The sequence below is a fragment of the Parambassis ranga genome, unplaced genomic scaffold (assembly GCF_900634625.1).
Source record: "Parambassis ranga unplaced genomic scaffold, fParRan2.1 scaffold_22_arrow_ctg1, whole genome shotgun sequence".
NCBI lineage: Eukaryota > Metazoa > Chordata > Actinopteri > Ambassidae > Parambassis > Parambassis ranga.
This window is the reverse complement of record NW_021144778.1, coordinates 956,827-978,168: the sequence shown is the minus strand read 5'-3', so window position 1 is coordinate 978,168 and position 21,342 is coordinate 956,827. Positions and strand designations below refer to the sequence as shown.

At 41.0% G+C, this 21,342-nt stretch overlaps 1 non-coding gene across 1 annotated transcript; it reads right to left on the bottom strand.

Moving 5' to 3' along the window:
* Positions 1-15,031: 15,031 nt before the first annotated feature.
* On the bottom strand, positions 15,032-15,104 carry trnak-uuu (transfer RNA lysine (anticodon UUU)). Its single transcript has one exon. It is a non-coding gene; the product is annotated as a tRNA-Lys (tRNA).
* Positions 15,105-21,342: the final 6,238 nt, after the last annotated feature.

Below are 21,342 nucleotides of genomic sequence, written 5' to 3'. Positions count from 1 at the left end.
CTGGTTAGGACATATGATGACATTTTAAATGTACCAGTCAAAAGTCACTCAGTGGTTTGTCTTTGTTTTTATGACTTTCTACATTGTAGATTCATCCTGAAGACATCAGAGCTATGAAGGAACACATGTGGAATGACGTAGTGAACAAACAGTGTTAAACCAAGCAGAATATGTTTGATGTTTGACATTCTTCCAAGCAGCCAGCTTTTGCTTTGATGACAGCTTTGCACACTTTGCATTCTCTCAATCTGAACTGAACCACCAATGCTGTGCAATGCTGACATCTAGTGGTGGAATCGCAGGCTGCAGCCTCCTCATTCCAAAATCTATCCCTCCTCCACATAAAGTCAGAAGTTCTAAATGTGAGTCATTAAATGAGAGGTTCCAGCAGAAACGTCCAAACATCTGAAGAGAAGCTGAGAAGCCTGAGATACAGGGGCTGCAAGCTGAGCTTCAACTGTTCCTGTTTAGACAATAAGAACAGATCATCACTGTCTTTTAAAATGTTCTGATCAAATCACATTAGTTTGTATATTTATATTACACACAGAGCTGTTGTTTCAGTCACATTCATTTGTTATGTGTACAGTGGGTGCAGGAAGTATTCAGACCCCCTTAAATGTTTCACTTTGTTATATTGCTGCCATTTGCTAAAATCATTGAAGTTCATTTTTCCTCATTAATGTCCACACAGCTCCCCATACTGACAGAAACACACAGAGTTGTTGACATGTTTGCAGATGTATTAAAAAGACAAAGTGAAATATGACATGGTCCTAAGTATCAGAGCCTTTGCTGTGACTCTCATATATTGAACTCAGGTGCGTCCATTTCTTCTGATCATCCTTCAGATGGTTCTACACCTTCATCTGAGTCCAGCTGTCTTTGATGATACTGATTGGACTTGATGAGGACAGACACACACCTGTCTGTATAAGACCTTACAGCTCACAGTGCAGGTCACATACTGGGTGATGACGTCCTCCTGCAGGTGTTACTGTGGAACAACTGCTCTGGATTGGGATGAGTCTGAATAGAACTTTGTTAGCTTTGTAAAGCTGTGTGGTAGTTAGAGAGGAACTGAAAAGAGTCAACAACAAGGAGTTGGTCTACAATGGAACAAAGTTAAACATCAGGGCTCGTCCGGGATTTGAACCCAGGACCTCTCGCACCCTAAGTGAGAATCATACCCCTAGACCAACGAGCCATGTGTGACCTCCTTTATAGGGCTGTCTTGATCACTGCCTCTCATTTCCACCTGTTGTCTGTTCCATTTGCACAACAGCAGCTGAAACTGATCCACAGTCAGTGTTGATCCTAACTGGACAGGCTGGTTTCACACAAGTGTGGCCACATCAATTTTACCACTGGATGTAGTGAAGTTTGTAGTTATCCAGAGAAGGACTGTGTACTTTATGATTTGTATCTTAAGAGGAGATTTGCATATTAGGGATGAAATAAATACAGCATGAAATATAAATAAATAAATAAATAAATTGCAAATGTCCCTTTTGGGGCTCCATAAATGTTAATCCTAAAAAGGAACATCCAGTGTGGACATACACAGTGAACATAAACTGCTATAATAACAACTTTAAAAACAATCAGACTAATTCCACTGTGATCCTTAGTAGCATTATCCGTAATAAGATTGTCAGTGAAGAAAACAAATATAAACACACACACTCTTCTCCCAGCTCTTATAAAGACATCGTCATGGCAGCAGAGTCCTACCGGAGCTCCAGAGAGACACAAACAGCAGCAGCGCTCTGTGACCCATGTCCACTCTGTGTGTCCTCCAAACAGTCTTCCTCAGGTCTTTATCAGGACAGCAGTCAGGTCCAGCCCTCTGGGGGGTTCTGCTCTCAAAGGTGATCTGGAATGACAGCTGACAGCAGAGAGAGGAGAGCTTTAAATGTACTGCTACAACCTGATTGGCTGCATGAGCAGCGAGGCAGCGCCTGATTGGTGGAGGAGCTGACTAGAGAGAGTGTCAGTGCATCAGTCATGTGACTTATCAGCTCTGCTCTTTCTGCCTTTTCCTCTGAATCTTTTCATCTCATCAGTGTTCCGACCTCATACGTCCTGCATCAACATGAAGCTGCTGTTTATTCATGCATTTCTAACACACAGCTGACAGGTCCGTCACTACCTGCAGTAAGGTATTGGATCTGGACTGGAAGCTGAGTGAGGAGAGAAGCATTCTGAAGGCTTCCAGTGACTGACGTGTGGATGTTGAATCTGTCTGAGTCCAGTGTTCAGCTCAGTCCAGCTGCTGCACACAGTGAGGAGCTGTGACTGCATCCAGCTCAGTCCTGCTATGAACTGTGAGTCTGAACTTTGGGGTCGACCCTGCAGGATCCTGCAAAGGCCCAACAGCCTGTTGTACTGATGCACAGGAAGCCTTTCCACAGTTGAAGCAGGCAGTGTGTGTGTCTGAAGCAGTGTATTGTGTGTATGTGTGTCTGTCTGTTAGTGTGTGTCAGTGTCTATATTGTGGCCCTGTGTTGGCCTCTCAGGGAGTGTTGTGTTGTTGCTGCTGTCTCTCCCCTGTGTGTGCAGGAGGTTGCTGGGTGGAGCTGATCCTGAGCTTATGCAGCTCTCCTGTGCTGACGAGCTGGAGACGGTTTAAGAGTTCCCAGTCTGTTTGCTTCACTCTCTCTCTCCCCGTCTGGCCTACTAGGAGGGCTGCTCTCTCTCCAGCCTGCTGCAGGCATGGCGGTGTATTTTGTTTGCACATTTCCAGTTTGTCAATTGTTGGTGTACAACTACTGTTCTTTCTTCAATAAAATGGTCAAACGGTTAAGGTTGTGTTTGTCCTCCCCAATGTGTCACACTTTCTGAGCCGGTGTGACAATATATGTGTGTGCATGTCTGTAAGAGTGTGTGTATGATTGTGTGTTGGTGTGTGTGTCAGTGTGTGTGTGTGTGTGTGTGTGTGTGTGTGTGTCTGTGTGTGTCAGTGTGTGTGTGTGTGTGGTCAGCCTTCATCCTTCCTGTCAGCAGAGCAAAGCTGTATCAGTGTCTCATCCAGGTCTCAGCTCCTCAGGCTTTCTTCAGAAGAGCTGTCACTGTTGGAGTATCTGTTGCACAAGTGCTGCACATATCTGATCTAAGTTCTTTCTGAATCCTCACATTTAAAGTTACAGAGAACTTTTACAAACTCCCTTCTTGTTGGCTGCTACAAGCCGACAGCCTCCACACATCAGAGGCCTGCACACCATGAGCTTCCTGCACTTCCTGCTGTTGATGACAGCTCTCTCTCAGATTGGGAGATTAGACTGATGTGACTGTGACATCATGACGTCACTATTCAGAGCCTGCTGTTTAACATGGTGCTCACAGAGAGACAGAAACAGCAGCAGCACTCTGTGAGCCAGGTCCACTCTACTTGGAGGAAGTAAAACGCCTCATTTCATCAAGATGGAGACACTAAAGAACACAACCAGCAGCTGTGACACATCAGCTTTTCCTCTTAATCTACTCAGTTCATGGATGTTCTGACACACGTCCTGCCTCGTGCTTCAACAGGAAGACTCATCAAGTTGATAGCAGCTTCAAAATAAGTGTGTATAAGTATTAAAACACTAAACTGTGACTTCAGTGAGTCTCCTTTATTTGAACTGATTCATAAAATGATCATAAACACATGACAAATGAAATCCATTCAAACTCTGAAGTTCACCTCATCATATCCCAGTGGCAGACAGAACAGGCCCCCTGAGTGACAGCAAAGCAGTGAGCCCCCTGCTGGTGATCAGCTGCATGTACCAGAAGCAGACAGAGATTTCTGATATGATGTTAAAGGTGTCACAGAGGAGGATCCGACTGTCTGACCTCTGATTCTTCTGTCAGCATCAGACACATCACAGTTTGATCAGTTTTCAGATCACACACAGCAGCATCAGTAACACTGAGCAGACATTACACACTCCATCAAACACACACACACACTGCTCACTTATAACAGGGATAATAAGTAAAGTTCTTTACAATAAATTCACATTCACATTTTATTATCACTTCACACATGGCACAGTATATATGGCAGAGAGTTAAAGGTGGAATATGTAGTCAGAGTTAATACCAAATATTGACACTAGGTGGCAGCACTTCAGCCTCCATCCACTGCTGCACTACCAGCACCACTCTCAGTGCTTTTTGTTTCCATTGACTGTACAACATGATTCAATCCATGTTATTTATATGACAAACTATGTGTAGTGTTTCTATGTGTGTAGCTGACATGTTGCTCAGCTTCCATTGGACACATATACTAGATGGAAGCTGCAGCAGGATTGGCTGATGACTGATCACAGGTGTGAACAATCAAACCTGCGAATGAAATGGAAAACAAGTAAAGGAGCACCAACACCAAACTGGACAGGACAAACTGGACAAGACCATGCACTCATGGACAGAACCAACCTGGGTCGTCAGACTCTTCATCGTTACCTTTTGCCGGTTGTTGTGGCCGAGTGGTTAAGGCGATGGACTAGAAATCCATTGGGGTTTCCCCGCACAGGTTCGAATCCTGCCAACAACGGTTCTTTCATCTCCAAGATCACTTTATGCCCCTCCATCGTTTACACTTAACAAGTCTGATGTGTTAACAACGAGCTCTATGAAAAAGGTCATCTTGACCAGTCAGAGTGCTGCCATTTATATTGACTGTCTGAGGACCAAACCCTGGCACAGTCCATCTGACACTTCCAAAAACTATCATTTTAAAAACGCTGGGCCGAGAGCAACTGGTGTGCAGTGAGGAGGCAAAGGATAAAACGTCCCAGCACATTTCAAACCCAGTTTCACCTTGAGGCAGAGACTGCTTCACCTTAAGGACAAAACACCTGGGAAAGGCAGATCTCAAGGTACTACAATAGTCAGAATGATTCATCATGTGGTGACCAGATGAAAAATCTCATCTCTGGCTGAAGACTTGTTGAGATAGCATAGACAGACACACTCTGAGTCTGTCCACATCAGTGTCAGTGAAGATTTCAGATTGTTTATTAAGTATTCATCCTTGAGATTTTCCAAAATTGTTGTGGACAGCACGCTTTTCATGTCAGGATGGCCGAGCGGTCCAAGGCGCTGCGTTCAAGCTGGGGAACATTCGTCCGTCTAAGATGGGGAAGAAGGGGGGAGAAGAAAAGAAGAGGAAAAAGAGGGGAAAAGGGGAAAAATGAAAAAAGAAAGGAAAGCTGTGGAAACATATCTAATTTATGTACGTATTTCAAACTTTTGAAATACTTAGGATTTTACTTTGGACCACAGCTTGGATTCGAACCGGCGACCACAGGAATGCTACTGTTGATCTGCATCTGCTACATTTTTGGCATCATTTTTACAAATGGACATATGGATAAACGTTTTAATAGTCTGCCTAAAGTAAACGGAGTGTTACTATTAAGCAGGGACTCTCCTGTGTTGTACTCTATTTACCCTTGTTGCATAACACAGACCACAGACACATGAAATGAGACTGTTTCGGGTTTATTAACTCAAAATCATATTTTCTTACATCCCAAATAACGCTGTAATCCGACCCATATTTACAAATAAATGTCCCTTCAGTCCCGATCAAAAAGTAACAGGCAAACAGGCAAACAAACAAAAAACTCCTCCTGGTGAACCCCACACAGGATCCTCTCTCTCCCTGGGCGATCCTTGTCCATAAAAACAAATGGTTATTGTCCGTATTTTTTTTTTCGAATCACGGGTCCCTCTTACTCTCCCCGTTTTCCCGTTTTCCTTCTCCTGTCTGCCACCGCTGTCCTTCACGTCTCTCTCCTTTCACCCACAGCATGTCAGCTGGCAAAATAGATCACCCAACCCCCCGCTGTCCTCTGACACGCCGTGTACCACAACATATAATATAAAATATAAAATAAAATATTACAAAGAATGCCGTAGCTTTAAGCAGCATTAAGGGACAATGTTTATTTACAGGAAGACATTTCTATATGGCCATACACCATAAAAATCTAAATAACTTATGTGGTAGTGCTTAAACGGTGCTGTGGTAGTGCTTAAACGTGGGTGGAAATACTTTGATTCTCAGGTTTGGTGTTTAACCCTCATGCGTTGTTCGGGACATTTTTGTCCTCTGAGAGAAATTTTTCTGTTTATTTTGGCCATAACTTTGTCAATATGTGGACAAATTGAATCATTTTTCCTCAATAAGCTTAATTTTACATAAATTTTGTTAATATGATTTTAAAATTTTTCATAGGTCAACGGTACACTGTGGGCAAATTTTACCCCCTAATGTGTTGTTCGGGGACAAAAACGTCCCCTAACTTTAACGGTTTTAAAAATATATTAGATAAATATTTTTTTGAAATTTTTTTGCATAGACCTTTTAATTAACTTCAGTTCTAATCAACAGTAGTGAAAAAATCATTTTCCCCCAAGATTTTAACCCTTTAATCACCAATTTTATAAGGGGTGGTGCTGAAAATTGAAAAAAAAACACACAAAATGGCTCATTTTTAATAGAAAAGGTGAATGTGGACTGGATTCTTTTTAACCTTTATTATAGTCTTGGTCATGTCAAACATCAGTAAAAAAATTGACTTTATTGCATTATTAGTTTTTGCACAGCACTGGATTTTCTTTTTTTCTCCCATTTTGTCCCATAGACTTACATTATAAACACACTTTTTTTGACTGCACAGCCATGGCACTAAATAATCATGCATTCTTGATTGTTGGTGGTTTACCCTGTTGGTAGGAGGTAACATTTGTGATTTTTACAGTTAACAACTTAATTACCATATTAACCCTTTACCTGCAGGCCTGTGCTCATGTACTGTAGTTTCTGGCTTAAGTATATGGAGTTATAGGGAGTATTTTAGCACATAATTGTGTGTCTACACACTGTGTGTGTATGTTAGAGAGGAAGAGAGCCATTTGCACACTGTCAGGGAAGGAAAGTCAGGAAAATAAAGTTACTAAGTAAGTGAAGTGTACCTAATTCAGACGTACAACGGCAATGCATAAGCATGTAAAATGAAAACATCCAGGAGTTCTGGCGTCTGAAGTTGTGGATGGGTAAAATAGCTGTTTTTTTTTTTTTTTTTAGCTTTCGGAAAACACGTCCTCCAGTAGAGTGACTTTACTTTTAGGTTAGTGTCTCAGTTGAGATCACTGAATTAGTCTAAGTGAGGTCTAAGTGCCCCTTTTCCATGGTGTGTTGCGCTCCACACGACCATACGTACATGTGCATGTTACTAAATAGACACCATAGATAGATAACTTGATAACATAATAAATAATCATTGACTAACCAAATCTAATCTACAGTTTAGTCCCCTACTAAAATTAGTATTAAAAGTAGTTTAGTAAAGTAAAGTAAAGTAAATTTGTTGCAGCCCTAAAAGTAAGTGCCGGGCCCTTTGATGCTGAGAGGTTCAGACTAAACAAAACAAAAACACTAGTGGACTTGCATGCATCCTCCTGGTCATTTAATGGTGACAAGAGCAGCAAGCAGCATGAAGAGAGGATTCACCTGTGCATGAGTGAAGGATTCACTTGTGAACGAATGAAGGATTCGCTTGTGAACAAGTGACGGATCTACTTGTGCAGCCTTCACAGCTTCACAGCCCTTCATAGAGCCAGGCTGCACAAGCATTTCCAGAGATTGTGCACAAGTGAATCCTCTCTTCATGTTGCTTTCTGCTCTTCTCACCATCAAATGACCACAAGGTCACATGTAAGACCACTTGCCTTTTTGTTTTGTTTAGTCTGCACCTGTAGACATCAAAGGGCCACACGTGCATAGCAACACTTTCTTTGTTTTTGTTTACTATGAAGACTCTGTGGTTGTGTGTACTCACAGACAACAAGATCAGTGTGCAAATGGCTCTCTTCCTCTCTAACATACACACACAGTGTGTAGACACACAATTATGTGCTAAAATACTCCCTATAACTCCATATACAAGCCAGAAACTACACTACATGAGCACAGGCCTGCAGGTAAAGGGTTAATATGGTAATTAAGTTGTTAACTGTAAAAATCACAAATTTTACCTCCTACCAACAGGGTAAACCACCAACAATCAAGAATGCATGATTATGTAGTGCCATGGCTGTGCAGTCAAAAAAAGTGTGTTTATAATGTAAGTCTATGGGACAAAATGGGAGAAAAAAAGAAAATCCAGTGCTGTGCAAAAACTAATAATGCAATAAAGTCAATTTTTTTACTGATGTTTGACATGACCAAGACTGTAATAAAGGTTCAAAAGAATCCAGTCCACATTCACCTTTTCTATTAAAAATGAGCCATTTTGTGTGTTTTTTTTTTCAATTTTCAGCACCACCCCTTATAAAATTGGTGATTAAAGGGTTAAAATCCTGGGGGAAAATGATTTTTTCACTACTGTTGATTAGAACTCAAGTTAATTAAAAGGTCTATGCAAAAAAATTTCAAAAAAATATTTATCTAATATATTTTTAAAACCGTTAAAGTTAGGGGACGTTTTTGTCCCCGAACAACACATTAGGGAGAAAAAAAGAAAATCCAGTGCTGTGCAAAAACTAATAATGCAATCAAGTCAATTTTTTTACTGATGTTTGACATGACCAAGACTGTAATAAAGGTTCAAAAGAATCCAGTCCACATTCACCTTTTCTATTAAAAATGAGCCATTTTGTGTGTTTTTTTTTCAATCTTCAGCACCACCCCTTATAAAATTGGTGATTAAAGGGTTAAAATCCTGGGGGAAAATGATTTTTTCACTACTGTTGATTAGAACTGAAGTTAATGAAAAGGTCTATGCAAAAAAAATTCAAAAATATATTTATCTAATATATTTTTAAAACCGTTAAAGTTAGGGGACGTTTTTGTCCCCGAACAACACATTAGGGAGAAAAAATGAAAATCCAGTGCTGTGCAAAAACTAATAATGCAATCAAGTCAATTTTTTTACTGATGTTTGACATGACCAAGACTGTAATAAAGGTTCAAAAGAATCCAGTCCACATTCACCTTTTCTATTAAAAATGAGCCATTTTGTGTTTTTTTTTTTCAATTTTCAGCACCACCCCTCATAAAATTGGTGATTAAAGGGTTAAAATCCTGGGGGAAAATGATTTTTTCACTACTGTTGATTAGAACTGAAGTTAATTAAAAGGTCTATGCAAAAAAATTTCAAAAAAATATTTATCTAATATATTTTTAAAACCGTTAAAGTTAGGGGACGTTTTTGTCCCCGAACAACACATTAGGGTAGTGTTTGCGAACAATGCATGAGGGTTAAACACTGCACCTTAAATAACATTAGTAAGCACCGAGTGGCAAAAACAAAATCCACTTTGTGTAACGACCGTAACTCAACAAATCTATCAATCTATAAAAACGTGACACAGTACAAGAGTTTACATGACACACAAACGTAAAATAGTGTCACACGGCACTGTAGCAAGTGTTTAATTACCGTACCGACTGTTTTTCTCGCTAGCTAGTGCAGAATGAATGACGACCGGTATGCGCCATACTGATTCTCTGCTCCAACATTTGTCCACCGTGATTGGTCAAATGTTGGAAATGTTGGACAGTGGGGAAGAAATCCGCTAGCTGATTGGGCGCACCTCCAGCAATTGAAGGCTTGTGATTGGCTCTTGTGTCCAACATTTTCCAACATTGTACGGACGATCCTTCGCCAGCTGGCGTTCAAGCTGGGGAACATTCGTCCGTCTAAGATGGGGAAGAAGGGGGGAGAAGAAAAGAAGAGGAAAAAGAGGGGAAAAGGGGAAAAATGAAAAAAGAAAGGAAAGCTGTGGAAACATATCTAATTTATGTACGTATTTCAAACTTTTGAAATACTTAGGATTTTACTTTGGACCACAGCTTGGATTCGAACCGGCGACCACAGGAATGCTACTGTTGATCTGCATCTGCTACATTTTTGGCATCATTTTTACAAATGGACATATGGATAAACGTTTTAATAGTCTGCCTAAAGTAAACGGAGTGTTGCTATTAAGCAGGGACTCTCCTGTGTTGTACTCTATTTACCCTTGTTGCATAACACAGACCACAGACACATGAAATGAGACTGTTTCGGGTTTATTAACTCAAAATCATATTTTCTTACATCCCAAATAACGCTGTAATCCGACCCATATTTACAAATAAATGTCCCTTCAGTCCCGATCAAAAAGTAACAGGCAAACAAACAAAAAACTCCTCCTGGTGAACCCCACACAGGATCCTCTCTCTCCCTGGGCGATCCTTGTCCATAAAAACAAATGGTTATTGTCCGTATTTTTTTTTTCGAATCACGGGTCCCTCTTACTCTCCCCGTTTTCCCGTTTTCCTTCTCCTGTCTGCCACCGCTGTCCTTCACGTCTCTCTCCTTTCACCCACAGCATGTCAGCTGGCAAAATAGATCACCCAACCCCCCGCTGTCCTCTGACACGCCGTGTACCACAACATATAATATAAAATATAAAATAAAATATTACAAAGAATGCCGTAGCTTTAAGCAGCATTAAGGGACAATGTTTATTTACAGGAAGACATTTCTATATGGCCATACACCATAAAAATCTAAATAACTTATGTGGTAGTGCTTAAACGGTGCTGTGGTAGTGCTTAAACGTGGGTGGAAATACTTTGATTCTCAGGTTTGGTGTTTAAACACTGCACCTTAAATAACATTAGTAAGCACCGAGTGGCAAAAACAAAATCCACTTTGTGTAACGACCGTAACTCAACAAATCTATCAATCTATAAAAACGTGACACAGTACAAGAGTTTACATGACACACAAACGTAAAATAGTGTCACACGGCACTGTAGCAAGTGTTTAATTACCGTACCGACTGTTTTTCTCGCTAGCTAGTGCAGAATGAATGACGACCGGTATGCGCCATACTGATTCTCTGCTCCAACATTTGTCCACCGTGATTGGTCAAATGTTGGAAATGTTGGACAGTGGGGAAGAAATCCGCTAGCTGATTGGGCGCACCTCCAGCAATTGAAGGCTTGTGATTGGCTCTTGTGTCCAACATTTTCCAACATTGTACGGACGATCCTTCGCCAGCTGGCGTTCAGGTCGCAGTCTCCACTGGAGGCGTGGGTTCAAATCCCACTCCTGACAGTTCCTCCTCTGGAGGAGAAATAAGTTTTCATTTAAAACGCTGACTGATCTAACCCAGACCACAAAATCCAATTGAATGATTTCATCTGTTATGATAATATTAAAGGTAACAGCTGAGACGTTGGACAAAACTTTCAGGGGTTCTTCCTGTTTTTTCTTGCCACTGTTGCTCTTAAGGAGGGTCAGTCTCTGGCTCCAATCGGATGACATCACAGGTCACTGTCGGGTTAGGGGTTTAATTCCAGAATTTTGTCTACCATTCCGGAATCCTGCCTATCATTCTGGAATGGGTGGATGGATGTCTATTCCGGAATGCTGCCTCTCATTCTAGATGTCTGCCTTTCATTTGGGAATGCTTTCTTTCATTCTGGAATGCTTTTCATTCTAGCCGTTTCGCCACTCTATATTGGTGAAACCAAACAACCACTACACAGAAGGATGGCACAGCACAGGAGAGCCACCTCCTCAGGACAAGACTCAGCAGTTCACCTCCACCTCAAAGACAGTGGTCATTCCTTTGAGGATAATAATGTCCAAATCCTAGACAGGGAGGACAGATGGTATGAAAGAGGAGTCAAAGAAGCGTCTATGTGAAGTTGGAAAAACCCTCTCTAAACAGAGGGGGAGGGCTGAGGCATCAGCTCTCACCTGTTTACAACTCTGTCCTTTCATCCCTTCCTAGCAGACTTCACTCCCACTCAAACTCTAACGATGGGCCGTCAACTAGTGAGGCAACAGCTCTCACCTGTCCACAACCCTGTCCCTTCATCCGAGAGTTTCTGGTCGTTAACTGGCCATTAACCAACTATAGCAGGGGTCGGTAACCCGCGGCTCTAGAGCCGCATGTAGCTCTTTAGCGCTGTCCTAGTGGCTCCCTGGAGCTTTTTCAAAAATGTTTGAAAATGGAAAAAGATGGGGGAAATATAATTTTTTGTTTTAATATGGTTTCTGTAGGAGGACAAACATGACATAAACATTCTTAACGTTTTCCAATGCTGTAAAAATGTTTAGAATAAATATTCAATTTCAATATTTCTGTCAACGAAGATTTGCGCCATAGCCTGCGATACACGTTTCTATCAGCAGGGCGGGATGCCAGGCAGGTGGCTGTTGTAAACAAACCGGTGGCTGTGTGATGGGCCATGGATCCCAAAGGACCGAATCATTTGCATTCATTGCCAATGCGGAAGGATTGCCTGAATGTTTGCTCTGTAGTGAGAAGTTGTCAAATAACAAAAAGAGTAGAAGTGGAAGCCAGTGGAAAATGTCTTTCCACTTCCTAAGCCAGTGGAAAGACATTTCCAGGGAAGGCATGCTACATTTGCAGCCGAGTACCCAGTTGGGAGTGAGAGAAAAAGTGCGATTGCATTACTTCTGGAGAAATTAGAGCAGCGCAAAAATAGATTTAAGAAGTGGATTGCATCTCCAAACATGAACTACATCAAATCAAAATATCGCACCCGCCTCACAGATGAGAGCTTGCAGTCCTGCGTCAAGATTAAAGTTACATCTTACATGCCCGATGTTGAGAAGCTGACCATTGATGTCCGAAAACAGACGTCACATTAAACGTAAGAACACAATCCTGTCATAGGCACATATTTAGTAACGAAGTGGCTGTTTCTATAAAGTGATTTCATTGCATTTCTTTAATTTCATCAAAGCAATGAAACATAATTCATTAATATTGTAATGGAGTTGTCGTACAACAGAGCAGTCACGTGGTGCGTCATTCAGGATGCGCTGCAGGGAAAATAAACATGTAATCATGAAGGTTCATTATGTATTTGTAGCCAACTTAGTCATTTTGATAGTAGGCTAATATAGCTAATATAGATACATACAGCATGTGTTGCCTTTATTATAAGGCTTATATAAGGCTTTTAATTTTTTGCGGCTCCAGACATATTTGTTTTTTGTTTTTTTGGTCCAATATGGCTCTTTCAACATTTTGGGTTGCCGAACCCTGAACTATAGGGATCGTAGTCATGTGAGCTCCTGCAAGATCCACCCACAGAGGTCTTGAACACATAAAACTCAGATTCCCAACCAGAAAAGTAGCAGAACTGAAGAAGACACTTGGGGAAGTGGCGAAACGTCTTCAAAAAAACAATCCTTGATTGACTTTGTGGCTGTGGCATTAGCTCAACATTGAATCATAAAGTGTATTTGTTGCATAACAGGAAGTGGTCTTGTATTAGTGTGTGACCCTCCTGAGCGCTTTGAGACAATGTCTGATTGTAATATGCCCTATATAAATAAAACTGAATTGAATTGAACTGAGAAGCAGAACCTCTCCTTTATAGGGGTTGGTAATTGTCTCGCATTGGACAGAAATGAAAACTGTGTTTAGATAAGCAAAGATGCTAGCAGGTTAACAGTACTGCAGTGGTTAAACCCGATGGGCCGCTGAAGGGCTGAAAACGTGCAGGCACTATTACTTCAAATTCTGACACGGCCATGTTTGTAGTCCAATGAAAGAGGACAAGCTACTGAATTGAATGGTATAAAAAATCTAATGGACTACAATACCCAGCTGACATAAAATCCCTGCGTAAAGACGCAACAACACTAACGCTAGTGCGCGTAGGTGTTTGTGGAGGTTGTAGTTGCTTTAGTGTGCTTCAGTGACTTTTGGTGAATTTCAGTGAGTTTCAGTGAGTGTCAGAGGTTTTTTTTTAGGTTGTTAGCTAGCTTATCTCTTCTTCTTGCTGCGTCGAGAGGGGCATGGAGCAGAATTTCAACGGCAGGGATTTCCTGATTTGTTTGACCCCGTTGCCAGCCAGTTGAATGTTGGAAAAGATGGACCCAGTTTATGAGTAAGTTTTGTACATTTATTTTGAAGTGTAAACTATTTGTTGCTAATAAAAATGATTTATTATATATATATATACACAGTATAGTATACAGCAGGGTGGTAGTTGGGGTGAGAGAGGAGGATGCAGAGGATAGTGGTGATGATTCACTGTGGCAACCCCTAAGGGAAGAGCTGAACAGAGATGAAGGATGATTCAATCCTATTCAATACTGTCTTTACATATTTTTTACATAATATGTATATTTCAATATGTATGCAATTACAGATAAAAATAAGTGTTATTATTTTCATAGCCAATAAGAGGGAAGAGCCCAGATGGGCCTGGGACCTGGCTTTCCTCTTCAGCGAGGTCCCAGGCCCATCTGGGCTCAACGCTGAGGCATCACCTCTCCTTGTTGTTATTGTATTTTTCTTACTTTACATTTGGTTGGACTTTCATTATTTTACATTAGTTATTAGTTATGATAATAAAAACTGCTCTATTTGGAGACAAAATTATACATTTTGATGTTTTTGATTTTACACTGTGCATAATGGTAGAAGTTGATGAAGTACAAGGTAAAATTCATACCCAAAAGCTCCAGTAGATGGCAATAGACTAGTGAAATGGATATAAGTTGTATTTTTCAGCCACTTCCCATTGGAAATGATAAGTAACCTATTTGGCAATGTGGTGCCAAATTGTGCCAAACTGAGTGTCCGCCTGGTGATATCCTTACTAAAACCTTTGTGAAGACTTTGCTCTTTGTTCAAATTCTATCAAATTTGGTACATTTGTAGCCAAGGGATAGCTGAATGTGATCAATGGCATCTGTGTACATAGAATCATTGTTAGCATACTGTTTTCTGCTGTCAAACAGGAAAAAAACTTGAGGATAGAAATGTTACATTTCTCATTTAGTTTATTGTAATTCACTCAGGCATACTAATAGACACAATATTTTAAACACTGGAAATGCATTTTCCGAGGTCCCTGGATGTTCCTAGACACCAAGAACATGCATAATGCACGTTATTATTGTCTTTTTAGGTGATTTTTTTTTTCTTTTAGGGTTTAAAGGGTTAACATCTGAATGTGGTGTAACAAGAGTACAAAGCTTGCCGCCCAAACAGGGACTTGAACCCTGGACCCTCAGATTAAAAGTCTGATGCTCTACCGACTGAGCTATCCGGGCTCTACATGTCATTTCAGGGACTAATTCTGTGCAGACAGGTTAACTGAAACAGAGAGCATTGATTGGCTACATTCAAACATATAAGAAATTCGCTGAATGCTTCTTTAAGGGTGAACTTCCTGTGTGTGCAGACAGTGGAGGTGGTTTCAGGTGTTATAAATTGGCATCTCCATGGTTCAGATGAAGAAGTGGTTCCAGTTCCTCACATGCTCACATCTGCTAGTCCACAGAGGACAGTGGTCCTATACACATAAAGAACACATACTTAATGAATGTATGTGTTTTTATAGAGGACTTCTTCATATTGTCTGAACCTGAGGAGGAGGAGGAGGAAGTCCTGTTCATATCACCTGACAGGACTGATTCTGGTGTCAGCACATGTTGCTTTAATCTACAAAGTGAAATTGTTATTTGTTGCCAGTCATACACTCTCAGACTCTGGATTCCATCACAGGACAATGTGGACCTCATGACAGTGTTGCATGGAAAGCCAGTTCAGTTAATTTCTTGATAGTAAATATTTTATTTCTCGCACTAGTAAGGCAAAACGTTGCACTAGTTAACTAGTGAATGCATTTAGAGCTGGTTAGTGTTGGGTGTATGTGCTTCAGGGATGTTATTTTAGGTTTGTTGTTTGTATTCATGTTAGTAAACTTGATTAGTTTTTGTGTTGTGTCTCCTTTCTATTGGCTGTTGGCAACACGTGTTTGCAGATGGGTTAAGGGTGAGCCTATTAGAATATGAGAGAGCCTGTTCATGAAGAAGGTCATGACTGAACAGTGTATGAACGTTCAGGGAGAGCAGCTCACTGTTCACTGGTGCTTTTGTTCTTTTGTGAAAAGGTAACGGCAATTAAATAAAGAGATGTTTGTTTCAAATAACAAAAGTTAAAGCTGTGCCTGTTTTTATTGCACAGTCAAACTAATTTCATGACAAATAGCCTATATCATAGAATTTTAGTCGACTAAATCCACGGCAGATTTACTAGACTAAAAGTTAAAAAATGTTGATGATTAAAATGTTTCTAAAATCAAATGACATTTTAGTCACAAGACTAAAATAAAAACTCCCAAACCAAACCACAACCACAACCAAACCAACCGTGCCTCTGCACCACCTGCTGGCCAACCGGAACAGACTTACATGTATATCTGCATATCTTATGGTTGTTCTGTAGCGTCTTTATTTTTACTTTATCTGTTATGCTGCTGCAATGACTTCATGTTCCTCTGGGGGTCAGTATCATCTTATCTGGTGGTAAAAACCGCGACTTATTGTAAATGTGTAACACAGCAACATTTAAACTTTGCCTTGTTGGTCCTATCATGAGCTACATATTTACAATAAATGTGTTTAGTGTTGGTGGAAGCAACAATACTCCAGATGACCAGAACATGTTTGTTGATATTAACAGTGAGAAATGTCGCAGCTAGCTTAGCACACCATGCAGGTAAGTGCACTTTAAATGAAGGACTGTATTTGAACACACAGTTTGTCACTAATGTCCCTGAACATGTTTGGATTCCACAGCTTTAGTTTGAAGCAGTGTTTTACTAATAATTTATGCTTTTACCACATGTATAAATCAATCTTATCAAAATAACTCAACACAAAATAAACGTGTAAAAGCGCACATTTACGGAGCGTCATTGAACGCACCGCGACAGCGCCACAAAGATTTGGCGCAGTTAAACGCAGCGATCGTAGCGCGCTCTGACCGGCTGTGCTTCAGGGTTGGTTCAGAAAGGTCCACAGCTGCGTGGTAGCGCTGCAGTGTCTCTCTGAGTCTTTCTCTGTGTCTTTGCTTCTTTTTAACGTCCCGGGCAGGAGCAGGTGAGTGATCGCAGTTCCGCCGACGTCACAGGTTGAGGAGAAAAAGGGCAATCGGGCAGTTCAACAAATTTTAGAATTCAAATGTAAATGTTTCTGATCCATCACCAGAACACTGGGAAACACATTTACTACCCTTTGTGTCATCAGGGACAAAAATGTCCGCTTCTAAAAACTGCTCTAAAAACTGAACAGATTCATATTTTTCTGCATCAATATGTGGAACAACTTCAGGACTGCTCAGAACTACCAAACATGACATCATTGGAGGAGTTTAACGCTTTAAATGCCAGGTAGATTGCATGATGCAAATATTTCATGTAAACATGCACAAAACAAGTCATTGTACAAGTTGGGAGGCTCAGGCATTATTTTATATCTGTCATGTCAAAGTTTATCCAAAATATTGAGTTGGAGTTATTAGTGTTTGTATTGCAGCAGTTTTAAATGGTGTTTTCCACTTAGGTCCATTAACTCCTATTATAATACTACATTTTAATATCAGAGCCATAACAACATGGAATCATGCATTTCTTAATGTAAGGGTTTCATTTGTGAGGACATGTCAAAGTTCATGATCATAAATTCAGCTTCACATTCTTCATTTCACTGCTTCTAAGACAAAAACATGTTCTGACCTGAAATCACAGTCAGTGATTCAAATGAAAGTGAAACATCATCAACATTTAAAGCACAAAGTTGAAGCTGCTGTCACTTCCACACACTCTGCTTCTACACACAGCACAGACTCACTGAGGAACCAGAATACAACCCAAACCCAGCATGTAGAGGCTGAGTGAATGTGGTGCTGAAGGTGTGGAGGTGGATCAGTGTGTCAGAGGAGACTCTGTAGAAGGACAGAGTGCCAGCAGGACAGTCCACATACACTGCTGCTCTGTCAGAGACAGAGGAGGAGGAGATGGATGTTTCTCTGTTATTGTGATGGACAGAGTAACCAAGATCAGAGCAGAACAGACTCCAGGACTGATTGTTTCTTCCAAACCAGCAGTCATCACTGTTTCCTTTCCTTCTGATTCTTCTGTAACTCACTGATATATAAACCCTTCCTCTCCACTCGACCTCCCAGTAACAGCGACCAGTCAGAACATTTCTACACAGCAGCTGAGGCCACCTGTCAAATCTGTCTGGATGATCAGGATATGGCTGCTTCTCTCTCACATGTGTCACCTTCCTGTTGTTGTCAGACAGTTTGAGGTTTGTGTGCACTGAGTTTGTGTCGACTTCAAGTTGACAGAAATCTGATGGAGAGAAAAAGACACAGCTGCAGTTTATCATCTGACACATCTGATGGCTTCATTCTGTCTTTACTGACTGATGTGTTGTTCATTCATACAAAGTTTATCATCAGACTTTTTGTCACTAATGTTTGAATGAACAAACACACAACTATCAGCTTTGTGTTCAAACACAAACTGGATATTTGCAGCAATGTGAGTAAAGACAGACGACACATTTAGAACATGAGAAGAACAGCAGCATCAACTGTATCATTGGATAAAGAGCATCATCCAAAAGCTCCTTCATCAGAGTCTGGAGGAGGATCTGGACTGAAAGACCAGACTCAGACCTCCTGATCTATCCTGATATTGTTCCACTGTTACTATTGTAAATACTTATTCCGCTTCTGTATTATTCTCCTTCTTCTGGACACATTTTCAGCAGAACTAGTCCCACAGCTTTAATGTGAGCGACCTGAAACTTTTACAGGACGTCCGGCTGTACCGGGACACCTGTGCTGTGACTTTTCTTTCCGTTCCGACGTACGGTTTTCACGTAAATCGCAAAAAACCAGTGGGCGAACGACATAGACGGTGAATGGGGAGAGAGAGAGAGAAAAAGGCAAAAGTCACAAAACCAGGAAGCCGAAAACTGAGGGAGCCGTTTCCATGGTAACCGTAACAGCAGCATCAACTGTATCATTGGATAAAGAGCAAAAAAAAGCTCCATACAGGAACATACACAACTACACTCACAGACACACACACACACACACACACACACACACACACTTACACAGACACACACTGATTTTCAAAATAAAAGCCTCTAATTCATTTCACAGCTAACTAGCGCTAGCCACCCCTACAAATTATACATCAAATCGACCGGCTCGGTCAGGACTACTACCCTCTGAGGTTTGGTAGCGATCGGATAAACGGTGTTTGAAAAAATCCAGAAAAACTGCGATCGACCCTCCCCACAGGCATCAAATCACTGTCAAAACTTTGAAGGCATGGCGTTTGGGCATGCTTTCACACAGAACCTTCATTCAAAGTGTAAAATGTAGATAAACATTAGACCTCTGACATATTGAGTCCCCATGTCTATGCCACGTTTTGTTTTGACAGGCAAGCCACTTAAGCTGACCTAACCCCCCTCATAGGAAATAATGGGAAACTGGTGAGATCCCTGACAAAACCCAGCTAACTTTGGAAGCCTATCAGTCTGGCATGCCTCTACACGGAATATTCATTTCAACTACAAACTGCTCATAAGGAGTTGGACTTTATCATACTGAGTCCTCATGTTCATGTCTTTTACCAAACTTCATAAAATAGCAGCCAAAGTCACATCCACATCTTTAGGATCCCTCCATTCAGAATGAATGGAGAAGCTTGGGGCCTATTAAACCTTATATAAAACCAATCAGAAACACTGTAAAAGCATGAAATGTCATCAGTGGCATCTTTCACATCTGCCGGTGATCAGGAATGAGGTTTGGTGGTATATAATGGGGCGGACCGGCAGCAGAGTGTGGGTGAGCGTGCATTGGCCCACTCAAAATTTCTTGTGAAATTTTCTAGGTTATATATACAATAGTTATTTCTATTTTCTTTCCTGTTTGGTTCTTCTGTCCTTATGTTCCTTTCTTTGGTTGGGATTGTTGGTGCATTATCATTGAGGGTTTTTCCTGTAGAACAGACCAAAAGTCCAGTTCATATGTTCACTGGGCCGAAGCCTCTGTCATAAAATCAATAATGTCATAATATGCCACCAGTACTGTTGTCCACAGGATGAAATCACACGTTTAAAAATGATTATTATTTATATATATTTAACATTTCACCACAAGATGGCAGCAAACATGGTCAAACTCTCACCACCCTGTTTTGCCAGTGATCTGTGTTTTTTTATTGCCCATTTCTAAAATGGCAAGTGTGAGTAAGAAAAGGAAGGTTGACAGCGAAGGCCGAAGTTTCAGGACAAGTGGAAATGGAAGAAGAATGTGAGGGCAAGACATCTTGCACATTGAAACCTGTGTTGGAGCCAGACCTGCCCCCTTTACTGCAGCTGAGAGCCCAGTCTCTTCCTTCTCATCAGAGGTCCCTCGTTAATCGCGGGGTTACGTTCCAAAAATAACCCGCAAAAGGTGAAATCCGTGAAGTGATGGGCTTTATTTTTTACAGTTATTCTAGATGCTTTAAGGCTGTGAAGCCCTCACTACACACTTTATACTCCTTTCTCTCCTGTTCAAACACTGTCAGAGTTCAAACCTTCATAAAAATAAGTCCAGTGTTACAGAATGAAACCAAAGCACAAAGCAAAATAAAAGGAAATATAATAACTGAAGATTAAACAATGGTTTGTGAAATGGAAGTTGTGGCGGCTGCACTAAAATGAATGATAAGTTAATGTGGTCTGTTCAGAGCTGTCAGTAAAAGCTTGTTTAACTGGTTTCGGCTGTCCCGCCTAACAAATGAAGAGATTGCTTCCAAAACGCTATAAATCCAGAAAAAAGTGTTTTCTTTCCAAAAAGGGTTTATATGAAACTTCTAGTTTTCGGATAACGTGTTTTGTTACTAAATGATTACAAACTTTAAACAGAGACCCCGTGTGAAACTTATTTTGGTGGTAACTCGTTTTCTTAAACAGTGGCGTTTCTCGCCCTAACCCTAACCCTAATAATGCTGCTCACAGCTCAGTGTCTCAGTGTCTCCACTCTTCAGTCCATCAGTCCAGTCTGACCCTTTGGATGAGATTCTTTGTGTCTGAGTCCTGCCTGCTTTTGGACTGTGGAGCTGTTTCTTCCTGTGTTTGGACCTTTTCAACCCTTTGTGGTCTCTTATTGGATTTTGTCTTTTGTCTGCTTTGGTTGTCTCTGTTATGTCCCAGGCTGAGGGGAAACCCACACACAGCATGTCTGCACCTCCCCACTCGTCCCCACTCTCAGATCGGCAGCTACACAGGCTGGTTTCAGTGTTAGGCTGCAGTTCATGAACTCAGAGCTGAGCAGTGCCCAAACAAACACAGAGACACTACAACACACTAAAGCTCCCTAACAAGAGAAAAAAGGAAAACCAATGACAAAGCTGGAACCTAAAACTCCTGCTGGGGAGTAATAAACTCCAGTAAACACCAAAGAAATCCAACCGCCGAGGCTGCGCTA